The sequence below is a fragment of the Coregonus clupeaformis genome, chromosome 14 (genome assembly GCF_020615455.1).
Source record: "Coregonus clupeaformis isolate EN_2021a chromosome 14, ASM2061545v1, whole genome shotgun sequence".
NCBI classification, from domain to species: domain Eukaryota; kingdom Metazoa; phylum Chordata; class Actinopteri; order Salmoniformes; family Salmonidae; genus Coregonus; species Coregonus clupeaformis.
In genome coordinates, this window is record NC_059205.1 from 25,147,015 (window position 1) to 25,172,635 (window position 25,621).

At 44.6% G+C, this 25,621-nt stretch overlaps 1 pseudogene; it reads left to right on the forward strand.

Annotated features, from left to right (window-relative positions):
- Positions 1-511: 511 nt before the first annotated feature.
- LOC121581368 lies at positions 512-25,389 on the forward strand (annotated as a pseudogene).
- Positions 25,390-25,621: the final 232 nt, after the last annotated feature.

Consider the following 25,621-nt stretch of genomic DNA (forward strand, 5'->3'; position numbering starts at 1 on the left):
AAGCTCAGTCCGATGATGCTGTGACACACCGCCCCAGACCATGACCCTCCACCTTCAAATCGATCCCGCTCCAGAGTACAGGCCTCGGTGTAACGCTCATTCCTTCGACGATAAACGCAAATCCGACCATCACCCCTGGTGAGACAAAACCGCGACTCGTCAGTGAAAGAGCACTTTTTGCCAGTCCTGTGGTTAGTGTATATGACTATGAGGTAGATCATTAACGTCACCTAGTGCCTAGTCTAAACACTCCACTCCCTTGAACAAAGCCATAATCACTCTGAGACTGTCACCCTACTCCCAGTATGTCACAGTCACATGAGATGTTTACAGTGATGCAAGCTGTAGTGCCCATAGCCTGTTAATAGGAAAGTCAACAAAACAGGAAGGCCCATTCCAAGCATTCACATGGTCCCAAGACAGAAATAATGTCTGTAATAATAATCTGTCTTTGTTATCTCTTTCTCTATTTCTCTCTCTCTCTCACCTTTTTCTAAATATAGTGTCCTACATGGACAGGACCAAACATCACTGCTGGCGGTGTAAAGACATCATCTTCCATTGCTTAGACGAGGCACAGCGTCAACAGTGGGTCCAGACCATCAACAACCAGCTCTCACTACTCAGTATGTCCTTTTCAATGCAGACTGTTTTACTGGCCCTACTTTAAACAAACAGCAACTTTAAAGGTTCATAATTTGAGAAACATCTATGAAGGCCTAACCCTTTAAATGTGTTGTCTGTGTAAAGTGGGACCATTTTACCAACCATTAACACACTATTTAGCATCTTACAAATAATAACTTTTTGCTCATCTAGCCTTCAATATCCCAACAATTTATTCTAGAGAACATTTAAGAGAATCAGTCAGAGGATGTCAGTTTGATGATGACGGAGCATTTCTGTAAAGTTTTGTTGGTTAATGAAAAGTTAACAGACAGTCAAACTCTACCGTCCGTTAAACTAAATGTTGTCCTCCATTTTAATGACCAAACCAGACTCTCCTTCACTTTGCAGGCAGCCGACCGAAACTAGTGTACATCAATCCCTACAGTGGAAAACAACGCGGGAAGCGGATTTACGAGCAGAGAGTAGCCTCACTTTTCTTCCGAGCCTCCATCTCCACCGACGTGATCGGTGAGTTCCTGTCAGAGGGCCTACATTAACATTTAAATAAAAAATGAGCTTTTATGGCCGGCAAATATTTATTTGTTGACTTGGCAAACAGCCTATACCCGCCAACCACTCCCAAGAATATGATTTTATTTATAGCACCGTCCATCAAGGGAACACTGTAATGGAAGCTGTGATAGTCGATACACATGGGAATCCATTCCAAACACATCTATGATTCATGGGAAGACCATGGATCGTCTAGGCAGGAGTACTCAACTCTTACCCTACGAGGTCCGGAGGCTGCTGATTTTCTGTTCTACCTGATAATTAATTGCACCCACTTGGTGTGCCAGGTCTAAATCAGAACCCTGATTAGAGGGGGACAATGAAAACGAGGACTGGAACTGGCTTCGAGGTCCAGAGTTGAGTTTGAGGGGTCTAGGGTATTGGCAGGGGTAGGCATCACATAGCTTTGGAAGATCATGGATCGTCTACGGCAGGGATGGGCAACGCCAGTCCTCGGGTGCCAGAGTGGTGTTTAACTTCTTCCCCATCCCTAGCAAACACAGCTGATTTAAATTAATTGCCTTCTAAACTGAAGATCATGATTATTGGAGTCAGGTGTGTTAGCTGGGGCTGGGGCAAAAGTGTGACAACAAGCAGGCCCCAGAGAACTGGAGTTGCCAATCCCTTGTCTAGGTTATTGGCCACTTGCGACCATAGAACAGTCATGGGCTTAAGGCTGGACCCAGCCCCATAGCTCGAGGTGTTTAAATTGTGTTGGCATTTCACCATTCGTTGGAACACTTTTATGGTCAAAAATATTGTTTTTTCCTTTTAGACAATGGGAGGAGCAATACTGTGTGAAGGATTCTATTATTATTATTATTTTTTTTTTTTTTGGGGGGGCAGTTTGGGAATATTGCAGATAGATTGTAACTTTCATCAATGTAATTCTCTGCATCACTTCCAATCCCCCATATGTTTTTTTTCTCTCGCATATACAGTGGGGAGAACAAGTATTTGATACACTGCCGATTTTGCAGGTTTTCCTACTTACAAAGCATGTAGAGGTCTGTAATTTTTATCATAGGTACACTTCAACTGTGAGAGACGGAATCTAAAACAAAAATCCAGAACATCACATTGTATGATTTTTAAGTAATTCATTTGCATTTTATTGCATGACATAAGTATTTGATACATCAGAAAAGCAGAACTTAATATTTGGTACAGAAACCTTTGTTTGCAATTACAGGGATCATACGTTTCTTGTAGGTCTTGACCAGGTTTGCACACACTGCAGCAGGGATTTTGGCCCACTCCTCCATACAGACCTTCTCCAGATCCTTCAGGTTTCGGGGGGCTGTCGCTGGGCAACACGGACTTTCAGCTCCCTCCAAAGATTTTCTATTGGGTTCAGGTCTGGAGACTGGCTAGGCCACTCCAGGACCTTGAGATGCTTCTTACGGAGCCACTCCTTAGTTGCCCTGGCTGTGTGTTTCGGGTCGTTGTCATGCTGGAAGACCCAGCCACAACCCATCTTCAATGCTCTTACTGAGGGAAGGAGGTTGTTGGCCAAGATCTCGCGATACATAGCCCCATCCATCCTCCCCTCAATGCGGTGCAGTCGTCCTGTCCCCTTTGCAGAAAAGCATCCCCAAAGAAGGATGTTTCCACCTCCATGCTTCACGGTTGGGATGGTGTTCTTGGGGTTGTACTCATCCTTCTTCTTCCTCCAAACACGGCGAGTGGAGTTTAGACCAAAAAGCTATATTTTTGTCTCATCAGACCACATGACCTTCTCCCATTCCTCCTCTGGATCATCCAGATGGTCATTGGCAAACTTCAGACGGGCCTGGACATGCGCTGGCTTGAGCAGGGGGACCTTGCGTGCGCTGCAGGATTTTAATCCATGACGGCGTAGTGTGTTACTAATGGTTTTCTTTGAGACTGTGGTCCCAGCTCTCTTCAGGTCATTGACTAGGTCCTGCCGTGTAGTTCTGGGCTGATCCCTCACCTTCCTCATGATCATTGATGCCCCACGAGGTGAGATCTTGCATGGAGCCCCGGACCGAGGGTGATTGACTGTCATCTTGAACTTCTTCCATTTTCTAATAATTGCGCCAACAGTTGTTGCCTTCTCACCAAGCTGCTTGCCTATTGTCCTGTAGCCCATCCCAGCCTTGTGCAGGTCTACAATTTTATCCCTGATGTCCTTACACAGCTCTCTGGTCTTGGCCATTGTGGAGAGGTTGGAGTCTGTTTGATTGAGTGTGTGGACAGGTGTCTTTTATACAGGTAACGAGTTCAAACAGGTACAGATAATACAGGTAATGAGTGGAGAACAGGAGGGCTTCTTAAAGACAAACTAACAGGTCTGTGAGAGACGGAATTCTTACTGGTTGGTAGGTGATCAAATACTTATGTCATGCAATAAAATGCAAATTAATTACTTAAAAATCATACAATGTGATTTTCTGGATTTTTGTTTTAGATTCCGTCTCTCACAGTTGAAGTGTACCTATGATAAAAATGACAGACCTCTACATGCTTTGTAAGTAGGAAAACCTGCAAAATTGGCAGTGTATCAAATACTTGTTCTCCCCACTGTATATACACACATACATACAAATACATACATATAAATACATATCCTTTTAAACAAATATTTCCCTTTATTACTTTCCAACCCCACCACCCCTTCCCTAATTGGAGTAAACTAGTGAACAACAACGCTTAGGCCTCTACTTCCAGCTTATACATACTATATACATTTTATGGACACAGTCAATTTTATAATAATTCTATTTTGTTTGTTTTTACTCCTGAACTTCCTCAACCTCTCCGATCATTTTCATGATGTTCATCCGGTTTGCTTCTATATGCCATATCTTTCTAACTGTGCTCTTTCACAAAAGCTCTCAACCTATAACCTATATACTTATTATGGACACAGTATGCTTTACATTAGTTATCTTGTTGTTATTAGTTGTTGTTAGTTGTTATTAGTCCCATCCTTCAGCTCCATTCAACACCTCCCATCTACTGTATCTCTTAACACCATCCATATTGGATTTATATTTGCCATATATTTTTCAACCGTGATGTTTCACAAAAGTTCTGAACCCTTCTATTGTCATTGTTTCTACAGATTGAAAATGAAAATGTTTGCTAAAAGTATTATTATATTATTGATCGATTGACTATGACTTTTCAGATCACCCAGTAGTGCTATCTGCAGGGTTACCTCCAGGTAAATATTGCAATCCTTCAGCCTTTCCTGGACCTGTGTCCAAAAACAAGCTACAAATGGACAGTACCAAAACAAATGATCTAATGATTCTGTCTCTTCGCAGCAAAATCTGCAGAGCTGGGAAGATTGTATCCCCCATATAAATAACATTCTATTGGTAGCAAGAATTTTGTATAATACTTTAAATTGAACAAATCTAAGTTTTGAATCCGGCTTTGTGTTGCGTATCAGTTTATAAACACTATACCATGGAATCGGTACGTCAAAAATCTCTTCCCAACTATTTTGCAGTCTATATGGGACGGCTGTCAATCCTTTGGTCCTTAAATTAAACTGGTATACTTTTTTATTTATCAGCATTTTCTTTAACCAATTATGTTCTTTAATGCAGGGCCGACAGATAAGTTCCTTACTTTTTCCCGCTTCCACTTTAAATGTTTGCGGTAATGCTGCAATTATTTGGTTGTAATTTTGGGTAGAGCAGACATTTCCATATGTTGTTGTTAGCTGTGTGCAGGATTCTTGGCTTAACTATTGTGTGCAATGTCTTGACAAGCTTGTGACATATTCGTCATGGGTTTTTAATACTGACAATATAACTTGTTTCCATAGTTACGGAGAGTGCCAATCATGCCAGGGATCACTTGAAGACTGAGGTAGATTTGAAGCAATGTGACTGGTGAGTTTTAGACCCAGCAGGAAGACACTTCAATCACCTGGCATAGACTTTATTATCTCAGTCAGAAATTACTTTGTTGGTGCAAAAGACTAAGTGAAGATTTCCGTACAAAAGTCCATGTCCAACCACAATGCATTCATGTCTGAGGGAAGGGGACTGCTGAGAGCAAAGTGTACATTAATGGCAGTATCAATGCAACAACATTTTACATTTTAGTCATTTAGCAGATGCTCTTATCCAGAGCGACTTACAGTTAGTGAGTGCATACATTTCTCATACTGGCCCCCCGTGGGAAACGAACCCACAACCCTGGCGCCATGCTCTACCAACTGAGCTTCAACAACATTAACATGAACGCTTAGGGGGGCAGAGTGTCTGCAGATTTTTACTCCTCCCTTGTACAGTCGTGGTCAAACGTTTTGAGAATGACACAAATACTAATTTTCACAAAGTCTGCTAACTCAGTTTTGGTGATGGCAATTTGCATATACTCCAGAATGTCATGAAGAGTGATCAGATGTCCCTCTTTGCTATGAAAAACATTTCCACTGCATTTCAGCCCTGCCACAAAAGGACCAGCTGCCATCATGTCAGTGATTCTCTCGTTAACACAGGTGAGAGTGTTGACGAGGACAAGGCTGGAGATCACTCTGTCATGCTAATTGAGTTAGAATAACAGACTGGAAGCTTTAAAAAGAGGGTGGTGCTTGAAATTATTGTTCTTCCTCTGTTAACCATGGTTACCTGCGGAAGCATAGTTCCCGCTCAGCCCAGTCAAAACTGTTCGCTGCTCTGGCACCCCAATGGTGGAACAAGCTCCCTCACGACGCCAGGACAGCGGAGTCACTCACCACCTTCCGAAGACATTTGAAACCCCAACACTTTCAGGAATACCTGGGATAGGATAAAGTAATCCTTCTACCCCCCCCTTACCCCCCCAAAAATAAATAAATAAGAATGCACCAATTTGTAAGTCGCTCTGGATAAGAGCGTCTGCTAAATGACGTAAATGTAAATGTAAATGTTACCTGCAAGGAAACACGTGCCGTCATCATTGCTTTGCACAAAAAGGGCTTCGCAGGCAAGGATATTGCTGCTAGTAAGATTGCACCTATATCAACAATTTATTGGATCATCAAGAACTTCAAGGAGATAGGTTCAATTGTTGTGAAGAAGGCGTCAGGGCGCCCAAGAAAGTCCAGCAAGCGCCAGGACCGTCTCCTAAAGTTGATTCAGCTGCGGGATCGGGGCACCACCAGTGCAGAGCTTGCTCAGGAATGGCAGCAGGCAGGTGCGAGTGCATCTGCATGCACAGTGAGGCGAAGACTTTTGGAGGATGGCCTGGTGTCAAGAAGGGCAGCAAAGAAGCCACTTCTCTCCAGGAAAAACATCAGGGACAGACTGATATTTTGCAAAGGTACAGGGATTGGACTGGGGTAAAATCATTTTCTCTGATGAATCCCCTTTCTGATTGTTTGGGGCATCCGGAAAACACATTTTCCGTAAAAGACCAGGTGAGCGCTACCATCAGTCCTGTGTCATGCCAACAGTAAAGCATCCTGAGACCATTCATGTGTGGGGTTGCTTCTCAGCCAAGGGAATGGGCTCACTCACAATTTTGCCTAAGAACACAGCCATGAATAAAGAATGGTACCAACACATCCTCCGAGAGCAACTTCTCCCAACCATCCAAGAACAGTTTGGTGATGACCAATGCCTTTTCCAGCATGATGGAGCACCTTGCCATAAGGCAAAAGTGATAACTAAGTGGCTCGGGGAACAAAACATCGACATTTTGGGTCCTTGGCCAGGAAACTCTCCAGACCTTAATCCCATTGAGAACTCACATTTACATTTTAGTCATTTAGCAGACGCTCTTATCCAGAGCGACTTACAGTTAGTGAATACATATTTTTTTTATACTGGCCCCCCGTGGGAATTGAACCCACAACCCTGGCGTTGCAAACGCCATGCTCTATCAACTGAGCTACATCCCTGCCGGCCATTCCTCCCCTACCCTGGGACGACGCTTGGGCCAATTGTGCGCTGCCCATGAGTCTCCCGGTCGCGGCCGGGAGACTGAGCTTGTGGTCGATCCTCAAGAGGCGGGTGGACAAACAAAAACCCACAAATTCTGACAAACTCCAAGCTCAGTCAGGATGTGGCCCAGAAGTTAATTGACAGCATGCCAGGGCGGATTGCAGAGGTCTTGAAAAAGAAGGGTCAACACTGCAAATATTGACTCTTTGCATAAACTTAATGTGATTGTCAATAAAAGCCTCTGACACTTATGGAATGCTTGTAATTATACTTCAGTATAGCATAGTAACTAACATCTGTTGTCCCACTGGCTATCATAAGTTGAATGCACCAATTTGTAAGTCGCTCTGGATAAGAGCGTCTGCTAAATGATGTAAATGTAAATCTGACAAAAATATATCATAACACTGAAGCAGCGAACTTTGAAGACCAATACTTGTGTCATTCTCATAACTTTTGACCACGACTGTACTTGATTTATCAATTAAGGTCACTGATTAGTTAGGAAATCCCTCACCGGGTTGTCTAGGTCTTAATTGGACACATTGAAAGGAAATAACACAAACCAGCAGACACTCTAAGGCTGGTCTCAAAGGAGTGTTTACATGCATCGTTGGTGTGTGTCCCTGTTCAAGGTGGTGTGTGTGGGAGAGGACGGGATGTTCAGCGAGGTTGTCCATGGCCTGGTGTCTAGGACCCAGAGTGATTCCAGAGTGGACCAGAACCAACCAAACCAGGACCTGGTTCCATGTGCGCTCCACATCGAAATCATCCCTGTAGGTGAGAGAGGAGGGGTGGGGAGAGGAGAGGGGAAGGGAGGAGAGAAGCAAAGGAGAGAAATGGAGGAGAGGTTAAAGAAGGGGAGAAGGTAAGGTAAAGGCCAGTTATAGCCCAGTTATAGCCCATAGAGTAGGACTGTGTTATACCTCCTCTGTTAGTGGCCATGGCTATGATTGACTCCCACGGTGGCTAACCTTAGCCCCCCATGTTCTGTTATCTGGCTGTTGCTGAGTTACGAGTAGGAATCTCTATAGCAACAGGGCTTGGGGTCCCACATGGTGTTGTGAAGAGTCTATCACTCAAAACTCCATTAGAGGGGGCCTGTTGTGCTGCGTGACAGTTTTTAAAAAATCATGCATTTCACCACCGTGAAATCAATTTCTTCACAATACGTAAGGTTGAAGATGGAGGAGGAGAATCAAATCACAGCTGGTTAGGCCTATAGCTTCAGTGATTCTGCAGGTTAATACTACTTAGCATTGAGTGCCTGCTGCTGCTGGGGTCCAGAATTACAGCCTTTTTCCGGTCAGTCAGATGAAGATGAAATTATTTTTTGTCACCAAACTATAAGCCAGTTGACACTGTATCTAGAGAAAAGGACTCACAGTATCACCGTTTTTGTTGTGCCTTGGTTGGTTTCCCACTGACAGGTTTCATGAGGTCAAGTATGGCATTTTCTGCTGCCACTGCTTAGCCTGTATAAAACTTTAAAAAATTGTTACCTGTCAATCAATCATTACATAATTTTGAGGCTGATAAGTGATAGTGAACCTCTCAGTATCAAATAGACTTTCAGTGAATAATATGAGTGTTTACAAAGTCAACACAGCACACATACAGCCTTGGTGAGAGTATCCAGGTTTATCAGGTAACCTACCTAGATACCTAGTGGCTGTGTGTAATTCAACACATTCACATTGTCTTATCACATATTTTCTAGGTACTATGTTTAGTTAAATGACTGAACCTTGACTGTTATTCTATTAGTTAGGCAGACAGGGATAGTGAGAGAAGCTTTGGAAGGATTCAAATGAGGAAGTGAGTCTCAACTGCAGAAAATATATTCTAGATAAGAATCTGGAAATTCACGGAGGGATATTTTTAGCTGAGAGAGTAGCTAGTTTCTTCTCTTCTGTGAATATTTTGACTGGGTGTGGGTGTTAAGATTTGTTGTTTGAAAATGACTACATGCTTGGCTCACACAGTCACACACCCAAGTCAGCCAGACTTCCTTCACACAGATATCTTCAGTCTTCAGTAAGAAATAAGGAAGTGTAAACCAGTCTGTAAGTTTTCATTTAAATTCAGAAACTTTTCAAAAAGTATTGGAGTGTCACGATCGTTACAGGAAGCGGACCAAGGCGCAGCGTTGAAAGCGAACATATTTATTATATCAATGATCACACGATCAAAACAACAAAACGAAGACGTGACAGTCAATGGTCATACACAAACCAAATACGAACAAAATCCCACAAACCCGAATGAAAAACAGACAGTTTAAATATGGCTCCCAATCAGAGACAACCAACGAACAGCTGACACTCGTTGCCTCTGATTGGGAGTCACTAAGGCAAACATAGAAAACAACAAACCAGAACCCCCAACATAGAAACACACCACATAGAACAAACACACCCTGGCTCAACAACTAGAGTCCCATAGCCAGGGTGTGACAGTACTTCCCTAAAGGCGCGGACTGCGACCGCGCCTCAAAAAAGAGCAAAACGGGGGGGGGCGGGGTGGGCATACCTCCTCGGCGGCGGTTCTGGCTCCGGGCTTGACCCCACTCCTTCTCTAACCCCCCAAAGTACCCCTGGTCCGGTCTGGCCCTGCTGGCCGGAGCTGGACTGAACACTGGTGGAGCGGATTGCTCTAGCTCCGACGTGAAGCCTCTGACCGGTGCCCGACCAGCCACCGGTGGAACAGGCACGGGCCGTGCCGGACTGGACGACGCACACCACTGGCTTGGTGTGGGAAGCAGGAGCGGGCCGAGCCGGGCTGTCGGGCGCACCCCTGACTTGGTGCGGGGAACAGGCACGGGCCGTGCCGGACTGGACGACGCACACCACTGGCTTGGTGTGGGGAGCAGGAGCGGGCCGAGCCGGGCTGTCGAGCGCACCCCTGACTTGGTGCGGGAACAGGCACGGGCCGTGCCGGACTGACGACGCACACCACTGGCTTGGTGTGGGAGCAGGAGCGGGCCGAGCCGGGCTGTCGGGCGCACCCCTGACTTGGTGCGGGGAGCAGGAACGGGCCGAGCCGGGGTTGACGAAACGCACCACTGACTTGGTGCGGGGAGCAGGAATGGGCCGGACCGGGCTGACGACGCGCACCACTGACTTGGTGCGGGGAGCAGGAACAGGCCGGACCATACTGGGAACACACACCACTGGCCCTACGTGGGGATCAGGAACAGGCCGGACCGGACTGGCAACACACGCCAGTACCTCTCGCCGTGCCTCTACAACCTCCTTCCCCCTGGTGACCAGTGACTCCCGTAACCTGGCGTCCTCCTCTGCCAATCCGCTGGGCCACTCTGCCGCGGTCTCCTGCTGGCCCGTCGTCCACGGCGTTAGCCCCCCCCTAAAAATTTTCTGGCCGTCTCCCCTACCCGTGGACCAGGTCTCCATGTCCCTCGCCAGCCTTTCGCCCTTCTGCCACAAGGTCAAGCCCTTCTCCTCCTCACTCGGCTTGACCCAGTCGAGGAGGCGAAGGAGATCTGTTAGGGATCTCCCTGGCGATGGCTCCTGGACACGCTGCTTGGTCACATCTTGGTGGGATTTTCTGTCACGATCGTTACAGGAAGCGGACCAAGGCGCAGCGTTGAAAGCGAACATATTTATTATATCAATGATCACACGATCAAAACAACAAAACGAAGACGTGACAGTCAATGGTCATACACAAACCAAATACGAACAAAATCCCACAAACCCGAATGAAAAACAGACAGTTTAAATATGGCTCCCAATCAGAGACAACCAACGAACAGCTGACACTCGTTGCCTCTGATTGGGAGTCACTAAGGCAAACATAGAAAACAACAAACCAGAACCCCCAACATAGAAACACACCACATAGAACAAACACACCCTGGCTCAACAACTAGAGTCCCATAGCCAGGGTGTGACATGGAGAAGCAAACCAGTCAGCCCTTGTCACCATTTTACTCTCTGCTGTGTCATTGTCAGAGATTCTTCATAAGCGCAATCTGGAAAGAGAGGAGTGTGATTACTAAGCAATGATGAAGAGAACTCATCTTCGTACTCATCTCTGTGTCCATCTGTAAACGGCAGGTCTGATTTCCCAGGCTGCTCTCTGTTCTGTCATGGTTCCCTGAGTCAGCTGAAAACATCTAGCTTGCTTCCCAAATAGCACCCTATTCCCTATATAGTGCAATACTTTTGATCAGGGCCTATTAGGGAATAGGGTGCCATTTGGGAAGCATCCCTAGCATCAGTCTGCTATCTAGCTGTAGAGATGGAAATAGGAAATAAGTCTGTCTCCTCACCGGTCTGTCTTGGTGTCATTGGTGCGTCTCAACAGATAGTAAATTATCAAACTGTGACAGATATGCCTGAAATTACTGTCCCCCGGCTGAACGGTAGAGCACGGTCGATAGAGACCTATTACCATAATATCAAATCAGAGATTTCGAAGTCAAATTGAACATTTCTCTCAAGTCCCAGGCAGGGTCTGCGTCTCGCTTTCCCCTCATTTACTGTAGTTTGTGCTGATTGCCCAGACCCAGACAGACCCATTGGCTATGATATCTTACTTTGGCACTGATACATATCACCTCTTTTCTGCCTAATAAAACTACTTAAACTGTTTTTCTAACTCCGTCTCAAAACTATTTTCTTCAAAAACATTTATGGTCATTGATGATTCAATAAAACAATATTTAAACAATGAAAACTCCCCGTGCTGTTTTCCTGGATACAGACAAAGGGCTAAAAAGCCATTTCAATAGAGATTTTACATTGAACATGCTTTTTAGTCCAGGACTAGGGTTAATCTGTTTCTGGGAAAATGGCCCCCAAAGTTGGTGGTTTGGGATTTGTCCTGAGACTCAAGGTACTATTACATGACTGACATGTGGCCTGTATCTCTCCTATCCAACAGGTTCGACTGACTGTATCTGCTATGCTACAACAGGCACCAACGATCCAGTGACTTCAGCCCTGCACATCATCATGGGTAAGTAGCCATACACAGACACATACAGTGAGGGGAAAAAAGTATTTGATCTCCTGCTGATTTTGTACGTTTGCCCACTGACAAAGAAATGATCAGTCTATAATTTTAATGGTAGGTTTATTTGAACAGTGAGAGACAGAATAACAACAAAAAGATCCAGAGAAACGCATGTCAAAAATGTTATAAATTGATTTGCATTTTAGTGAGGGAAATAAGTATTTGACCCCCTCTCAATCAGAAAGATTTCTGGCTCCCAGGTGTCTTTTATACAGGTAACGAGCTGAGATTAGGAGCACACTCTTAAAGGAAGTGCTCCTAATCTCAGTTTGTTACCTGTATAAAAGACACCTGTCCACAGACGCAATCAATCAATCAGATTCCAAACTCTCCAACATGGCCAAGACCAAAGAGCTCTCCAAGGATGTCAGGGACAAGATTGTAGACCTACACAAGGCTGGAATGGGCTACAAGACCATCGCCAAGCAGCTTGGTGAGAAGGTGACAACAGTTGGTGCGATTATTCGCAAATGGAAGAAACACAAAATAACTGTCAATCTCCCTCGGCCTGGGGCTCCATGCAAGATCTCACCTCGTGTAGTTGCAATGATAGCTACACGGGAGGATCTTGTCAATGATCTCAAGGCAGCTGGGACCATAGTCACCAAGAAAACAATTGGTAACACACTACGCCGTGAAGGACTGAAATCCTGCAGCGCCCGCAAGGTCCCCCTGCTCAAGAAAGCACATATACAGGCCCATCTGAAGTTTGGCAATGAACATCTGAATGATTCAGAGGAGAACTGGGTGAAAGTGTTGTGGTCAGATGAGACCAAAATCGAGCTCTTTGGCATCAACTGAACTCGCCGTGTTTGGAGGAGGAGGAATGCTGCCTATGACCCCAAGAACACCATACCCACCATCAAACATGGAGGTGGAAACATTATGCTTTGGGTGTGTTTTTCTGCTAAGAGGACAGGACAACTTCACCGCATCAAAGGGACGATGGACGGCGCCATTTACCGTCAAATCTTGGGTGAGAACCTCCTTCCCTCAGCCAGGGCTTTGAAAATGGGTCGTGGATGGGTATTCCAGCATGACAATGACCCAAAACACACGGCCAAGGCAACAAAGGAGTGGCTCAAGAAGAAGCACATTAAGGTCCTGGAGTGGCCTAGCCAGTCTCCAGACCTTAATCCCATAGAAAATCTGTGGAGGGAGCTGAAGGTTCGAGTTGCCAAACGTCAGCCTCGAAACCTTAATGACTTGGAGAAGATCTGCAAAGAGGAGTGGGACAAAATCCCTCCTGAGATGTGTGCAAACCTGGTGGCCAACTACAAGAAACGTCTGACCTCTGTGATTGCCAACAAGGGTTTTGCCACCAAGTACTAAAAAGGTTTAAAGGTCCGGCTCCAGTATCCAACAAATACACAAAATAGGCAAATACCCCAATGCGGGGTTTGATTCAATTCCAGTAAATTCAGGAAGGACACTGAAATTCCAATTCTCTTCCATGCTTTTCAATGAGGAAACTTTGGAATTGGAATTTGGTTTACTTTCTGAATTGACTGATATTGAAATGGCATTGACCCCAACACTGACTCCAAGACTATTCTATATTGAGTGTTCTGTGACATCATTCCAACCAATTGAATAAGGCCCTTTCTGTCTGTCTTTCTGCCTATTCTGTTTGTTCCTCCTCCATCACAACAACGCCTTCCTCAGGTACTCCGTCTCGCTGCTCTGATACGGTTTCTACGGAGATGTGCTGACGGACAGCGAGAGGAAGCGCTGGATGGGGCCTTCCAGATACAACCTCTCAGGTAAATAATGGAGTTATAATTGTTATTACCATGTAATTACCACATTATTATAATGTAGTTACAATTGCAGTCAAACAATGTAATGACAGTATTATTATTAGTTAATACGTTATGTAATAGAAACAATTCTCAATTTCCAAATATGACCTACAGTGAAGGGGAGTGGGGAAAAGAAACATTTCACACGTCACCATCAGGATTTTCAAAGCCACACACTGCTTCTGTTGCAGGTCTAAAGACGTTCCTGACCCATCAGTACTATGAAGGGACCGTCGCTTTCCTGCCCGCTGAGGACAACCTGGGGAACCCTAGAGACAAGATCAAGTGCAGAACTGGGTGCCATATCTGTGAGCAGGGTGCCAACAATAGGCAGCCCCTCTCAGGTGATCGTGTCTACAAGATGGCTGAAGAGAACGCTGGCAAGGGTAAGAGGTTATAGCCCTCTGTAAGTCTGTGCCGTGTGTAGTCTTTTCCCTGTTGCCATGTCTGTTGATAAAGCTGACCATTACCCAGCGATAAGCATGATGTCCCTCCTGTCCCCACGTCTGTTCCCTCGTCTGTCTGTCTCTCCCTCACTGCCATGACGCTCTACAGACAGTCAGAGTAGACCGTTTGGTGTTGAAGACGCACACACACTCCTCACAGCACACTCTTCTCGTCACAGACCATTATCTACCCCCCCCCCCCAAACACCACATACACACACTACAGTCCCCACTTTTAGGAAATGGGAAACTCTCTTCTCAGCTGGCGTTTGTTTATTCCTAGCAGCAGATACAGTTGAAGTCGGAAGTTTACATACACCTTAGCCAAATACATTTAAACTCAGTTTTTCACAATTCCTGACATTTAATCCTAGTAAAAATTCCCTGTCTTAGGTCAGTTAGGATCACCACTTTATTTTAAGAATGTGAAATGTCAGAATAATAGTAGAGTGATTTATTTCAGTTTTTATTTCTTTCATCACATTCCCAGTGGGTCAGAAGTTTACATACACTCAATTAGTATTTGGTAGCATTGCCTTTAAATTGTTTAACTTCGGTCAAACCTTTCCGGGAGCCTTCCACAAGCTTCCCACAATAAGTTGGGTGAATTTTGGCCCATTCCTCCTGACAGAGCTGGTGTAACTGAGTCAGGTTCATAGGCCTCCTTGCTCGCACACGCTTTTTCAGTTCTGCCCACAGATTTTCTATAGGATTGAGGTCAGGGCTTTGTGATGGCCACTCCAATACCTTGACTTTTGACCTTAAGCCATTTTGCCACAACTTTGGAAGTATGCTTGGGGTAACTGTCCATTTGGAAGACCCATTTGCGACCAAGCTTTAACTTCCTGACTGATGTCTTGAGATGTCGCTTCAATATATCCACATAATTTTCCTTCCTCATGATGCCATCTATTTTGTGAAGTGCACCAGTCCCTCCTGCAGCAAAGCATCCCCACAGCATGATGCTGCCACCCCCGTGATTCACGGTTGGGATGGTGTTCTTCGGCTTGCAAGCATCCCCCCTTTTCCTCCAAACATAATGATTGTCATTATGGCCAAACAGTTCTATTTTTGTTTAATCAGACCAGAGGACATTTCTCCAAAATGTACGATCTTTGTCCCCATGTGCAGTTGCAAACCGTAGTCTGGCTTTTTTATGCCGATTTTGGAGCAGTGGCTTCTTCCTTGCTGAGCGGCCTTTCAGGTTATGTCGATATAGGACTCGTTTTACTCTGGATATAGATACTTTTGTACCTGTTTCCTCCAGCATCTTCACAAGGTCCTTTGCTGCTGTTCTGGGATTGATTTACAGTTTTCACACCAAAGTACGTTCATCTCTAGGAGACAGAACGCATCTCCTTCCTGAGCGGTATGACGGCTGCGTGGTCCCATGGTGTTTATACTTGCATACTATTGTTTGTACAGATGAACGTGGTACCTTCAGGCGTTTGGAAATTGTTCCCAAGGATGAACCAGACTTGTGGGGGTCTACCATTTTTTTCCTGAGGTCTTGGCGTATTTCTTTTGATTTTATCATGATGTCAAGCAAAGAGGCACTGAGTTTGAAGGTAGGCCTTGAAATACATCCACAGGTACACCTCCAATTGACTCAAATTATGTCAATTAGCCAATCAGAAGCTTCTAAAGCCATGACATAATTTTCTGGAATTTCCCAAGCTGTTTAAAGGCACAGTCAACTTAGTGTATGTAAACTTCTGACCCACTGGAATTGTGATACAGTGAATTATAAGTGAAATAATCTGCCTGTAAACAATTGTTGGAAAAATTACTTGTGTCATGCACAAAGTAGATGTCCTAACCGACTTGCCAAAACTATAGTTTGTTACCAAGAAATTTGTGGAGTGGTTGAAAAACGAGTTGTAATGACTCCAACCTAAGTGTATGTAAACTTCAGATTTCAACTTTAGGAGGGTACATCGTGTTTTACTGAGCGCCACAGAGAGATCCCCTTTTTCCTCTCCTCTCCCGGGACTCTAATTGGTGTTAATTTCCGGCTTCTCTGTTGTGCCTGGCTGGGACACACACACACACACAGAGGGAGACAGAACCCCACTAATCAGGGAGATAGTCGGCCTGGCTGCCAGAGTTGGTGGGGGACTTGCTGTGCTCATTTTGGCGATCAAATCTCCAACAACTGCTTAAGCAATGGGGCAAGACGCCGGCTGGGTGCCACGGCACAAACAAGCCTCCCAAAATGTTAATGTGCGAGGGACACTTGAGAGGATCTCGAGCTAAGACAATGCCAAGGCCCACAATAAAGTTTGTAAATGACTAATCATAATCCGATTTGGTAGTTTTTGAAGACATCTAATAATTTACTTTCCAATTAAATGTATTTGTTTTTTAGTACCTGTGGACTTGTTAATGTTGGGTCAGGTTATCGCTCCCGTGAGTTTGTTTTACGAGACAAGGAGAAGACTAAGCGTTTTATGGCCTCGGATCACATAATATTCCCCCTGCGATCAGAGATATTATCGTAAAACACTCAGACATTTTGGAGTTACTGTACGTCCCCCATTAAACCACTCAACCACAAATTTAATGGCAGAAGACTTTGATTCACCTGAGTGTTACCGAGTGGTATCACATGAGTGTAATAACACATCATGTTTTGTCCAGCCTCACTCCTGATTTTAGAGCACCCCAAAGAGTCAACAAGAGTGTTTTTATATTTTACTAGCATTCTACAGACACAGCACTGCAGGAAGAATTTCCCCAAAGGGATGACACGTTTAATCGATCAACTCTTGTGTTTAAAGAGACCAGCGGTGATGGTGTATAGCTGGTGATCCGGGGGAAGTTCCTAGCAATCAACGCTGCCAGTATGAGCTGTGCCTGTCCTCGCAACCCTAGAGGCCTGTCGGCCTCTGCCCACCTGGCCAATGGCACCACAAGGCCTCCCGCCTCGACTTCCTCCAACACCTCATATGACACACCAACAAGGACGACCAGGTAGGTAACTCTTTGAGTTGTTATTGAAATATTTTTTTTGCTATTTATTCATTTTCACATTGGTAATCATAGAAGATCATTCGATGTAAGATGATTAAATCAGAGGGGGATATCATCCCCCCAAAAACGTTATAAGATTTAGCAAAGTTATTTGCTAATAAGTACTATTATTTTCAAACAATATTAATCTCAGGTAATGTATTGTGGATCAAGCCAGTAAAACTTTTGAAAGTCACAAGGAGTTCAGGAGGAGATGGAGAATGCATCAGTCACTTACTCACTCAGTCACTCTTAGCTCTCTCACATACTACATGTCATGGGTTACTCAGCCTTCACAGAGACAGATGGAGATTGAGTGGGAGAGAGTTTCCCTGTGCTTTGCGTCATGGTTTAGTTGGCTGACACAGCTCTTTCTAAATCAGGGTATACCTCAGTTCAGACATGCTCTTGGTTCCCACTCTGCTCTCTCACTTTTCGTAAATATCCCAATTCTGCAAAGCGCTCTGGATAACTTGCATCATGCTCCTGCGCGTACTGCCACACATACATACACACACACACACACACACACACACACACATACATACATACATACATACATACATACATACATACAGTGGGGGAAAAAAGTATTTAGTCAGCCACCAATTGTGCAAGTTCTCCCACTTAAAAAGATGAGAGAGGCCTGTATTTTTCATCATAGGTACACGTCAACTATGACAGACAAATTGAGAAAAAAAAATCCAGAAAATCACATTGTAGGATTTTTAATGAATTTATTTGCAAATTATGGTGGAAAATAAGTATTTGGTCACCTACAAACAAGCAAGATTTCTGGCTCTCACAGACCTGTAACTTCTTCTTTAAGAGGCTCCTCTGTCCTCCACTCGTTACCTGTATTAATGGCACCTGTTTGAACTTGTTATCAGTATAAAAGACACCTGTCCACAACCTCAAACAGTCACACTCCAAACTCCACTATGGCCAAGACCAAAGAGCTGTCAAAGGACACCAGAAACAAAATTGTAGACCTGCACCAGGCTGGGAAGACTGAATCTGCAATAGGTAAGCAGCTTGGTTTGAAGAAATCAACTGTGGGAGCAATTATTAGGAAATGGAAGACATACAAGACCACTGATAATCTCCCTCGATCTGGGGCTCCACGCAAGATCTCACCCCGTGGGGTCAAAATGATCACAAGAACGGTGAGCAAAAATCCCAGAACCACACGGGGGGACCTAGTGAATGACCTGCAGAGAGCTGGGACCAAAGTTACAAAGCCTACCATCAGTAACACAATACGCCGCCAGGGACTCAAATCCTGCAGTGCAGACGTGTCCCCCTGCTTAAGCCAGTACATGTCCAGGCCCGTCTGAAGTTTGCTAGAGTGCATTTGGATGATCCAGAAGAGGATTGGGAGAATGTCATATGGTCAGATGAAACCAAAATATAACTTTTTGGTAAAAACTCAACTCGTCGTGTTTGGAGGACAAAGAATGCTGAGTTGCATCCAAAGAACACCATACCTACTGTGAAGCATGGGGGTGGAAACATCATGCTTTGGGGGTGGAAACATCATGCTTTGGGGCTGTTTTTCTGCAAAGGGACCAGGACGACTGATCCGTGTAAAGGAAAGAATGAATGGGGCCATGTATCGTGAGATTTTGAGTGAAAACCTCCTTTCATCAGCAAGGGCATTGAAGATGAAACGTGGCTGGGTCTTTCAGCATGACAATGATCCCAAACACACCGCCTGGGCAACGAAGGAGTGTCTTTGTAAGAAGCATTTCAAGGTCCTGGAGTGGCCTAGCCAGTCTCCAGATCTAAACCCCATAGAAAATCTTTGGAGGGAGTTGAAAGTCCGTGTTTCCCAGCGACAGCCCCAAAACATCACTGCTCTAGAGGAGATCTGCATGGAGGAATGGGCCAAAATACCAGCAACAGTGTGTGAAAACCTTGTGAAGACTTACAGAAAACGTTTGACCTGTGTCATTGCCAACAAAGGGTATATAACAAAGTATTGAGAAACTTTTGTTATTGACCAAATACTTATTTACCACCATAATTTGAAAATAAATTCATTAAAAATCCTACAATGTGATTTTCTGGATTTTTTTTTCTCATTTTGTCTGTCATAGTTGACGTGTACCTATGATGAAAATTACAGGCCTCTCTCATCTTTTTAAGTGGGAGAACTTGCACAATTGGTGGCTGACTAAATACTTTTTTTCCCCACTGTACATACATGCATGCATGCATACAGTACCAGTCAAAAGTTTGGACACACCTACTCATTCCAGGGTTTTTCTTTATTTTGACTATTTTCTACATTGTAGAATAATAGTCAAGACATCTAAACTATGAAATAACACATATGGAATCATGTAGTAACCAAAGTGTTAAACAAATCAAAATATATTTTATATTTGAGATTCTTCAAATAAAATAGCCTCCCTTTGCCATGATGACAGCTTTGCACACTCTTGGCATTCTCTCAACCAGATTCATGAGGTAGTCACTTGGAATGCATTTCAATTAACAGGTGTGCTTTCTTAAAAGTTAATTTGTGGAATTAATGTGTTTGAGCCAATTGGTTGTGTTGTGACAAGTTAGGGGTGGTATACAGAAGATAGCCCTATTTGGTAAAAGACCAAGTCCATATTATGGCAAGAACAGCTCAAATAAGCAAAGAGAAATGACAGTCCATCATTATTTTAAGACATGAAGGTCAGTCAATACGGAACATTTCAAGAATTTGTAAAGTTTCTTCAAATGCAGTCACAAAAAAACATCAAGCGCTATGATGAAACTGGCTCTCATGAGGACCACCAGAGGAAAGGAAGACCCAGAGTTACCTCTGCTGCAGAGGATAAGTTCATTAGAGATAACTGCACCTCAAGAAATATGAGCAATGGACATTAGACCGGTGGAAATCTGTCCTTTGGTCTGATGAGTCCAAATTTGAGATTTTTGGTTCCAACCGCCGTGTCTTTGAGACGCAGAGTAGGTGAACGGATGATTTTCGCATGTGTGGTTCCCACTGTGAAGCATGGAGGTGTGATGGTGTGGGGGTGCTTTGCTGGCACACTTAACCAGCATGACTACCACAGCATTCTGCAGCGATACGCCATCCCATTGGGTTTGCGCTTAGTGGGACTATCATTTGTTTTTCAACAGGACAATGACCCAAAACACACCTCCAGGCTGTGTAAGGGCTATTTGACCAAGAAGGATGATGGAGTGCTGCATCAGATGACCTGGCCTCCACAATCACCCAACCTCAACCCAATTGAGATGGTTTAGGATGAGTTGGACTGCAGAGTGAAGGAAAATAAGCCACAAGTGCTCAGCATATGTGGGAACTCCTTCAAGACTGTTGGAAAAGCATTCACCATGAAGCTGGTTGAGAGAATGCCAAGAGTGTGCAAAGTTGTCATCAAGGCAAAGGGTGGCTACTTTGAAGAATCTCAAATATAAAATATATTTTGATTTGTGTAACACTTTTTTGGTTACTACATGATTCCATATGTGTTATTTCATAGTTTTGATGTCTTCACTATTATTATACAATGTAGAAAATAGTAAAAATAAAGAAAAACCCTGGAATGTGTAGGTGTGTCCAAACTTTTGACTGGTACTGCACAAACAGGTGGGACGGTAGGATGTTCATTGCATTATACCTCTGTAATATCTGCATAGCCCATCCACCAAGGAGTGAGAGGCCACTTAATGTATTCATAGTTTTGTCAGAAAGCCTTTTAGAGGACACTTGGTATGAATACTAACCAGGTTCAGTCATAAAGTGAGTGTGATGGAGAATAAATCTCTTTGACACCCTCTCCTCTCTTCTCAGACAGCCTGTGGCGTAGAACTGAGTAGTGATGGGGGGATAAAGAGAGATTGTTTTCTGAGGCAGTGAATGATTGAGACCTTGGTACTGTTGACTGACCCTTTCTTTTCGGCCTCTTTTCCCTACTTTCTATCCATCCCCTCTTGTCTTCACTCCCTTCTTCTTATTCCTAACTCTTTCCATCTTTCATTCTCTATATGCTGTACCTCCCTCCCCTAACTTCACACCCCCCGTCCCTCTCTGCCTCCACAGTTTGACATGTCCTTCGTGGAGGGGAACCGTGTGCGGCGGTTCCGGTTGATTCCGAAGCACAGAAACGTGACCTCAGAGATGGACCTGAGTGAGACAAGCGAGAAGAAGATCTTTAACCAGATCTGTACGGCCCATCCCAGCTACGACACAGGCCATAGCAACTGGAACTGTGACGGGGAGATCCTGCCTCATGCGGCTATACAAGTCAGGTACGCTATTCAGAATTGTTGGTTTTGTTAAGAGATTTACCCACACACAAACACACACACACACACACACACACACAAGTGGTCCCACTTCTTCCACCACAACATCAGTAGAGATCTTTATATAGCATGATGGTGGCTCTCCCTCCACCACAACGATTTCAGTAGAGATCTTTATATAGCATGACAGTGGCTTTCCTCCTGAACACATCATTTACTTTATGCTCCGTTATACTTTGCCAATGAGGCATGGCTGTGTAATTCTAGTTTATCTAATTTAATATCCCTCCCACTGTTAAGAGCCTACTCATTTTTAATTAAAATACAAGACAATTCATTTATTGCCTTTTTCCTCTCCAGTAATTGTTCTTGGAATGAGTCAGCAAATGAGCGGCTGAGATAACTGATGGTGATAACCCTGATCGGCCCAAAAAAAATCGGAAAAAAAGAAGACAGAAAGAAATTGGCTGCTTTCTTTCACTGCTAGACACAATATAAACTCATCAAAAAAAGAAACATATTTTTTCAGGACCCTGTCTTTCAAAGATAATTCGTAAAAATCCAAATAACTTCACAGATCTTCATTGTAAAGGGTTTAAACACGGTTTCCCATGCTTGTTCAATGAACCATAAACAATGAATGAACATGCACCTGTGGAACGGTCGTTAAGACACTAACAGCTTACAGACGGTAGGCAATTAAGGTCACAGTTATGAAAACCTAGGACACTAAAGAGGCCTTTCTACTGACTCTGAAAAACACCAAAAGATAGATGGCCAGGGTCCCTGCTCATCTGCGTGAACGTGCCTTAGGCATGCTGCAAGGAGACATGAGGACTGCAGATGTGGCCAGGGCAATACATTTCAATGTCCGTACTGAGAGACGCCTAAGACAGCGCTACAGGGAGACAGGACGGACAGCTGATCGTCCTCGCAGTGGCAGACCACGTGTAACAACACCTGCACAGGATCGGTACATCCGAACATCACACCTGCGGGACAGGTACAGGATGGCAACAACAACTGCCCGAGTTACACCAGGAACGCACAATCCCTCCATCAGTGCTCAGACTGTCTGCAATAGGCTGAGAGAGGCTGGACTGAGGGCTTGTAGGCCTGTTGTAAGGCAGGTCCTCACCAGACATCACCGGCAACAACGTCGCCTATGGGCACAATCCCACCGTCGCTGGACCAGACAGGACTGGCAAAAAGTGCTCTTCACTGACAAGTCGCGGATTTGTCTCACCAGGGGTGATGGTCGGATTCGCGTTTATCGTCAAAGGAATGAGCGTTACACCGAGGCCTGTACTCTGGAGCGGGATCGATTTGGAGGTGGAGGGTCCGTCATGGTCTGGGGCGGTGTGTCACAGCATCATCGGACTGAGTTTGTTGTCATTGCAGGCAATCTCAACGCTGTGCGTTACAGGGAAGACATTCTCCTCCCTCATGTGGTACCCTTCCTGCAGGCTTCCTGACATGACCCTCCAGCATGACAATGCCACCAGCCATACTGCTCGTTCTGTGCGTGATTTCCTGTAGAAAAGATTGTCAGTGTTCTGCCATGGCCAGCGAAGAGCCCAGATATCATTCCCATTGAGCACGTCTGGGACCTGTTGGATCGGAGGGTGAGGGTTAGGGCCATTCCCCCCAGAAATGTCCGGGAACTTGCAGGTGCCTTGGTGGAAGAGTGGGGTAACATCTCACAGCAAGAACTGGCAAATCTGGTGCAGTCCATGAGGAGGAGATGCACTGCAGTACTTAATGCAGCTGGTGGCCACACCAGATACTGACTGTTACTTTTGATGTTGACCCCCCCTTTGTTCAGGGACACATTATTCCATTTATGTTAGTCACATGTCTGTGGAACTTGTTCAGTTTATGTCTCAGTTATTGAATCTTGTTATGTTCATACCAATATTTTCACATGTTAAGTTTGCTGAAAATAAACACAGTTGACAGTGAGAGGACGTTTCTTTTTTGGTATCATTAATCATTAATTTAAGACATGAAGGTCAGTCAATCCGGAAAGGAAGACCCAGAGTTACCTCTGCTGCAGAAGATAAGTTAATTAGAGTTAACTGCACCTCAGATTGCAGCCCAAATAAATGCTTCACAGAGTTCAAGTAACAGACACATCTCAATATCAACTGTTCAGAGGAGACTGTGTGAATCAGGCCTTCATGGTCGAATTCCTGCAAAGAAACCCCTACTAAAGGACACCAATAAGAAGAAGAGACTTGCTTGTGCTACACGAGCAATGGACATTAGACCGGTGGAAATCTGTCCTTTGGTCTGATGAGTCCAAATTTGAGATTTTTGGTTCCAACCACCGTGTTTTTGTGAGACGTAAAGTAGGTGAATGGATGATCTCCACATGTGTGGTTCCCACCGTGAAGCATGGAGGAGGAGATGTGATGGTGTGGGGGTGCTTTGCTGGTGACACTGTGTGTGATTTATTTAGAATTCAAGGCACACTTAACCAGCATGGCTACCACAGCATTCTGCAGCAATACGCCATCCGATCTGGTTTGCGCTTAGTGGGACTATCATTTGTTTCTCAACAGGACAATGACCCAAAACACACCTCCAGGCTGTGTAAGGGCTATTTGACCAAGAAGCAGAGTGCTGCATCAGATGACCTGGCCTCCTCAATCACCCGACCTCAACCCATTTGAGATGGTTTGGGATGAGTTGGACTGCAGAGTGAAGGAAAAGCAGCCAGAAGTGCTCAGCATATGTGGGAACTCCTTCAAGACTGTTCCTCATGAAGCTGGTTGAGAGAATGCCAAGAGTGTGCAAAGCTGTCATCAAGGCAAAGGGTGGCTACTTTGAAGAATCTCGAATAAATACAAATACATTTTGATTTGTTTAACACTGTTTTGGTTACTACGTGATTGTATATGTGTTATTTCATAGTTTTGATGTCTTCACTATTATTCTCCAATGTAGAAAATAGTAAAAATAAAGAAAAACTATTGAATGTGTAGGTGTGTCCAAACTTTTGACTGGTACTGTATGTTGCTTGTTAATTTCTTCTCAGTGTCTCTTCTCTTGGTATTCCTTTAACAGGGAAGGACATTTGCCACACACAAAAGCACAGACCGAAAAACGGGTCCCAGACTCATCCTTGTCTGTGGCTGGCATCCCTATCCTCTCTTGGCATGGTTTACAGGATGTTATTATAAATATACTACATGAAACCAATACATGTTTCCCTGTTATCTCGAAGGGTCTTCCATAACGCTGGATGCACCGCAAAGCCTATTCCGCTGACCAATATGCTTTACTGGGGAAAGGGACGAATGAGACGCCACAGCATTTAATGGGCTTATTACATAGAAACGACTGCAGGGGAGATATAAATTGTCTCTGGCTCCTCTCTTCTCCCCTGGTGTCCGATGGAGAGATATTTTGCATCGGCCACGTTTGTTCATCCACCCCATCTCGCTCAATGTTTTTGATATGGCCCATACATTACGGTGCTATCTGAACCAGCATGGCAATGAAGGAAGGTAATTTTCCGATCTCCTCTTCCTACCCACAGAGTACATTCCATTTCCTCCCTCTCTCCTCCCGTCTCTCAGGTTTCACTGTGTCTTCATTGAAGGCGGATTGCGGGTCGCGTTCCCGTCAGGACCCACTGTCATTCTCCTCAAGAACCCGGCCTTCGTCCTGAGACTGAACAATAAACACACACACAGCCAGCTGCTGTCCTTGGCTCACACCTAAACTGGATGGAGATTGGAGACAACTCATTGTGAGTGTGATTACACTTGCATTTTTACCCAGACGATGAGTTTCCATTCCCATCCACCTTGAGACAGCTCCGCTCTGTCAGATCCCAGGATAGTACCGGTCTACACTGATCCCTGGTCTCAGGCCCTAAAGAGCCACAGCTGGGCTCAGGTAATGCATTCTAATGGGCAAGAGAAACAGCCACTCCAGGTAAGGAGCCAATGTA